Here is a 6,968-nt window from a genome sequence, read left to right on the forward strand (position 1 = left end):
TCTTGGATTTAGATTGAGATTTATTGTTATTCGATTCGCTCCAGAACTTGTTTCTCCCACATTCCTGATTACTCTTTGCCACAAGCCCTTCACCCTGAGAACTCTCATCATTGGCTTTCTTCCTCTAATTGAAACCTAAAAGAGCACTTGTGATCTCCTCCAAATCAAGGGTTTCTTTCCCCCACATCAGAGTTGTAACCAGATTTTCATACGTAGAAGAAGCAGGTAGGGAATTCAGTAACATCAATGCCTTGTCTTCGTCTTCAAACTTCACATCAATTCGCTTCAAATCACTAATGATCTGATTGAACACATTGATATGTTGGCTTAGATTTGAGCCCTCTACCATCTTAAGACCATACAGTTTCTGCTTAAGATACAACTTGTTCATCAATGACTTCGACATATACCGACTTTCCAATTTCAACCAATTTGTCGTCGGTGATTCCTCATCCATGACATGGTATATCATGTCATCATCCAAACAAAGCCTGATAGTTGTCGCAACCTTCGCTTCCAAATCCTTCCAATCCATGTCGTTCATTCCTTCTGGTTGTTTTCCGTATAATGCCTTCACCATACCTTGCTGCACTAACAGATCTTTAACCCTCCTTTGCCATAGACCGAAATTTCTAAATCCATCGAACATGACTATGTTGAACTTCGCAAAAGAAATCCTAGACATCAAACTTGGCGCTTTGATACCAATTGTTGATTTTCGTGCAATGATTCCTGGTGAAAAATTAGAGAAAAAAACGAAAAAAAAACACAGATTTAACATGGTTCGGCAGATTGCCTAAGTCCATAGGAACAAGGAAGAAGACTTTCACTATATGTCAAATTAGGTTACATAAAAGGGTATTTATACTAACCCTCAGGTAATGAAATTCCAAAAATACCCCTGAACGGTACTACGGGGGGGCATTGCCCCCCGTACCCCCCAACTTATCGTTCGCCCTTAATAATAAAAATACAAGCTTGAATGGCAAATGTCGTTGTTCCCACTTCACTCCACTCTGGAATTTGCCCATTTTTCTCCATATATGTCTTTCCCTCAATATGAGCCACATACTACAACATGGGTGGTCTGATAAGAGCTTTTAGAAATGCTTGGAAATATGTTGTCTGTAAATAATGAGTTCCCTTTGTCGATGTACGAAACAAAAAAAAAACATTAAATACATTGGGAATAGAATATGAGAAAATACATGCATGTCCTTGTGATAGTATACTTTATAGGAATGAGTAGAAAGATGCATCCTCATGTCTTACTTGTAGAACTTCAAGGTAAAAGACAAATAAGATAAGAACTAAAAAAAAGAAAGGAGTTCTTGCAAAAGTAATGTGGTATTTCCCTCCAGTTCCAAGATTTAGAAGAATGTTTCAATAATAAAAAATCGCAAAAGAGCTCATATGGCATGCCGAAGAAAGAGATTTTGATGGGAAAATGTGTCATTAGACTTACCATCATGAAAGCTGGTTGACCATAGATGGCCTGAGTTTTCCTCAGAACCTAGAAACCTAAGACTTGCTATTTCACAGATGGGATAAATCCTCACAGTTCATTAAGTAGCAAACATAGTTGTTGGCATGTTCTCATGATAATTTATAACCTTCCTCCATGGTTGTACATGAAGAGAAAATTTATGATGTTGCTTTTTGTTAATTTCGGGTCCACGACAACCTGGTAATGACATTAACATCTATTTAGCACCGTTGATAAAAAATCTTAAAACATTGTGGGAGGTCGGAGTCCAAGCTTACGATGCACATCAACAAGAGTTCTTCACATTAAGAGCTATTCTATTGAGGACAACCAATGATTTCCCTACATATGGAAACTTGTCCGGGTGCATAGTTAAAAGATATTTTGGTTGTCCAATATACGGGTAAGAAACACATTCTCTTATATTGAAACATGGAAAAAAGAACTTATATGCAAGACATAAACGATTTTGTCCATGTAACCATCCATTTAGGAAACAAAAGAAAGCATTCGATGGTGAACAAGAGTTTAGGCCTCCTCCACGAATATTAAGCGGAGAGGATATTCTCAGAAAAATTAATGTCATTTTTAATTCATGGGGAAAAAAAAAGTTAATCGTGGTAAATCCAAAGTTAGCAATGCAAATTGTTGGAAGAAGAAGTCCATATTCTTTGATCTTGAGTACTGGAAATATCTTCATGTTCGTCATAATGTGGATGTAATGCATATTGAGAAAAATATTTGTGAAAGCATCATTGGTACCTTACTCAACATTCTAGGTAAGATAAAGGATGGACTTAATTGTCATTTAGATATTGTAGACATGGGTTTAAGGAGTGAATTGGCACCAAGGTTTGAATCAAAGAGAACATATCTCCCTCCTACATGTTATACACTTTCCAAAATGGGAAAAAAGGTATTTTGCCAAACTCGTTCACAATTGAAGCTGAGAAAATAAAGGCTAATCTTAATAGGGAAAACACCCAGGGGGGGGGGGGGGGGGGGGGATGAATTGGGTTTTAAATTATGTTTTTCAAACACAATAAATTCAAGCAAAAGAAGGACAAATATAAAGATATAAGGTTAGAGAGAGCAAACTTAGATTTCATAATGGTTTGAAACCCTTTACCTACGTCCATTCTCCTCAAGCTCCTAATCAAGTGAGGGTTTCACTATACTTGAAGCTTCAACCAAGCTTCTAACACCTTTACACTTGGATTCCAACTCCAATGGGCTCTTACATAATTTCTTCAAGTCTCTACACACTTGAAGCTTCTAACACTCAAATAATAAATTTAAATCTCTCAACCTAGCTCAACATGAGCTCAAATACAGCTCAAATGCTAGGATGAATAACAAAGGTGCACTAAGGAATATGCAAATGGAGGTTTAAAGCACCAAGGAAAGAATGAAGGCTTTTAAGGAAAGAACAAATAGGTAAATAAATAAATACAGGTGTTCTTATGCTCATAAATGAAGTAGAGCTCTCAATTTATAGATTTCTAGCCTCAGGAGCCAAAATGCCAAAAAACAATCTCAATCGATCGAGCTAGGGTCGATCAATTAACTAGCCGTTGGGCAATAAATGCATGCTAAGTGATCGTTAGGCCTCAACCAGACCTCAGCCAAGAAGGCATAGCCATCGAACTAGAATGCAAGGCTAATGGAAGAGAGAGAGAATATTTATTGCATCTCTTAACTGGACCTCAACCGGTACACTAACCAGTTGAGCCGGTTGACTAGTGCCTCAATTGGTTCACTAGTTTTGTCATGAAAACCTATCATTTTCTTTTTTTTCTTTTTTTCACTTCTAACACTTAGGCAAGGTCTTTAGGTCAATGAGTTTGCCAATTTTGAAATGATTTGCCTAAGGTTCATTTGATAAAACTCGAGTTTTAATGGAAATGTAACTTTAATGCATAAACCAAGTTTTTAAAGATGCATGAAAAGATATGAAAATCCTAAGTGCACCCATGCATTCATCTTACATATGTTTCTTATGATTAAAGGGTCTTCCATTTTTTTTTTATCTTGCATCCATTGGGTTCTTTGATGAATTTCTCGGATATCCTTTTGAATTTCCAAACTAAAACCTGAAATTCTTTATAATTCAAACCAATTAGCAACTTAACCATGGTTTTTTTTATTATCAAAACACGATTAGAAGAATGCTTGGGTTAATAGATACTTCTCTAACCTTCGAAACCTTGTATCAATGGAAGACTTGAAGCTTTATGGCTTGAAATCCCATGACTACCATACATTAATGCAACAATTATTGTCAGTTTCATTATGATCTATTTTTCCAACGCATGCGAGGAATTCCATTTGTAGATTGAGTTCCTTTTTCAATGTTCTCTGTTGTAAAGTGGTTGATATTTCTACATTAGATGAATTACAAAATGAGGTTGTGGTGACATTGTGCTTATTTGAAAAGTATTTTCCACCTTCATTCTTTGATATCATGGTGCATCTTACTGTGCATCTTGTAAGAGAGGTGAGACTTTGTGGACCAATCTACCTTAGGTGAATGTACCCATTGGAAAGGTTCATGAAAGTGTTAAAAGGCTATGTACGAGACTGTAATCGACCCGAAGGTTGCATCGTTGAATGTTATATTGTAGAGGAAGGCATCAAGTTTTGTACAGAGTACTTATCAAATGAAGATGCAATTGGGATTCCTAGTACTTCAAACATTGACCAAAAAGTTGGGCCACTTATGTTTGGAGGTCACACCTTGAAGGTTGATTCCAAGTTATGGTTACAAACACATCATTATGTGTTGGAGAATACAACAATCATCCAAACTTATGTTGAGTAAGTAGGACACACTTTTGTTTCTTTATTTATTTATCATACTTATAATAAATATAGGATACTAACTAGAAAATTAAGATACATGACTTCATAGTGATCACATGAAATGGTTGAAAATGAAATATCCATGTCAAGCTAAAAGACAAAAATGGCTACAGGATGAGCATATGCGTACTTTTACTTATTGGTTGCAACAAAATGTACTAAAGTGGTGGTTAATTTTATTGTATTCTTTGCACTCATGGTTAACTATGTTAATAATAAATATAACTTATCTATACAAGTTGAAGTTGCCATTGGTAATAAAGAACTTGTATCTAAAACACTTCAATGGATAGCTCATGGTCCTAGCTACTATGTGTTTAAGTATCATAGCTATGTCATTAATGGGTGTCACTACCATATCAAGGAGCGTGATGATTTTCGAGCTACCCAGAATAGTGGAGTCAACATTGTAGCTACAACAATGCAAATTTCTAGTGTCGAGGATAAAAATCCAGTATTTGGTGAGCTTTGTTTCTATGGGGTTATTACTAAGATTTGAGACCTTGATTATACCATGTTCAGGATTCCAGTCTTCAAGTGTGATTGGATTGATAGTAAGAATGGAATCAAAGTTGATGATCTTAGGTTTACCTTAGTTGACTTCAACAAAATAGCTCATAAATCAAATCCTTTCATTTTAACCTCCTAGGCTAAGCAAGTTTTCTATGTATAAGATGGTCGGTTGTTTTATCAACTCCTCAACAAGGCTTCTTGGAAAGGGACGAGGGTGATGATCTCATGGGCAACTCTACTAAACACTATCCAATCATTTCTTTTTCTTTTTTTTCCACAAGTTGAATCATTTGATGTTATGGATGACTCTGATGCAATTTGTATACGAGGTAACCGTGAGAGGATTTGGGTTGAGAACAAATCTTATATGTAACTGAATTGAAGCCTTGTTATAATGATGTGATCAAATTTTTATTTTGTTTCAAAATGCATTTTAGTTTTTATTACAACATGTACTTGTCTAAGTACTTGTTGTTCATTCTGGTGTGGTGAATTGATATGCTACTATAGTTTTCTATAAGGTAAACCTTATGCTTATTACTTCATTTGCCTCGTTTCAGTTGTAGTTAATGTTAGATTGGCTTCAGAAAAACATTGACAAATCTATTTTCAATATTGTGTTCTATACATATCAATTCATTAGGCAATGCCTTATGCAATTGAAGTTTTCATACTTAAAATTTTAGTTAGATATTTCATAAAAAAATTGTTTGGATTTATAGATATTGTATTAACTTACTTTTAAAGTTTATAATTATCTTTATTATAGCTATGGATTAAGAGCAATGAGAAAAAACACTTACAAAAAGGAGGTATAGAGAGATAACTAGAAAGTCCATGATTATCAAGAACTGAAGTAAAAGAGTAAAGCTTGTGATGACATGCAATCCTAATGGTATTTATGTTGGACAAACTTCTGTGCATCTAACCATTCTTTTAGGCATATTGGAACGTACTATGATGCCAATTAGATATAACAGTTGGAGATATGTACCTATACAATTGAAGGATAGCCTATGGGACACCATTGAGGTAAAATTGTTTTTTCAATGTATAACTTTTTTCAAATTCTGTTTACAGAACATTTTTAATTACTAATAACTATGTTAATGATTTATAGGCTTTTTTTTACATTGGATAGTAAAAGTAGGAGGAATTGTATGCTAACGATGGACAAATGTTTTCGATCATTCAAGAAAATGTTGACTATCAAGTATGCTATTCCTTTTAAAGACCAACTGAACGTCCTTAAGAAACCACCAATTGAATATAATTTTATTAAAGATGAAGATTGGACTATGTTTGTGAAGGAAAGATTGTCTAAAAAATTTCAGGTCAACTTAAACTCATCTGCATGACTTATGCTCATATTCACATTTACTAAATACGAATTAAAATTTGTAGGATTTTAAAGAAGTTCAAAAAGAAAGAAGGAAGAAGCATATTTACAATCATCATCTTAGTATGAAGGAATATGCTAGTCTTGAGGATGAGAAGGTAGGTTAATGATAGTTTCTTGTTTTCTTTTATTTTATGCATGAATTGATTAAAGACTCATTATAGTATATTCTAATATCTTAATAGATAGTAGCAATTGGCTATACAAAAATCATTGATAGAAGCATATTATCGAAGAAAACAATGGAGAAAAAAGATGACACTTATAATGAAGTTGTCATACCAGTGGTGGAGAAGATTGTAAGTATACATTTTCTAACATATATTTAATTTATTTTTACCTTATTTATATTAACCAATATGACATTGAAGTTAATAACATTATTGTGTTTTAGGACAAGATGTTGAAAGAGTCACGAGAGAGTGGCTGGATTTTTAGAGGCAATAATGACATACTTACAGAAGCATTGGGCACTCCTGAATACAATGGTCGAGTACGGGCTAAAGGAAAATCCGAGCCAATATTTCCATTCCATGGTGGATCGTGCTATGCGGGAATTTGTGAAAGAATCTCAAGAGTGACAATCTAAGTTTGAGGCAAACATTTTAGCCTAACTTTCTCAAATGATGCCTAACACACCTTAATATGATGTTAGCAACTCTAACATTAAGCAAAACACAAATTGTCCTGCCTCAAGTTGTTGAGCAA

This window comes from Vitis riparia, chromosome 17 (genome assembly GCF_004353265.1).
Source record: "Vitis riparia cultivar Riparia Gloire de Montpellier isolate 1030 chromosome 17, EGFV_Vit.rip_1.0, whole genome shotgun sequence".
In the NCBI taxonomy this organism is placed as follows: Eukaryota; Viridiplantae; Streptophyta; class Magnoliopsida; order Vitales; family Vitaceae; genus Vitis; species Vitis riparia.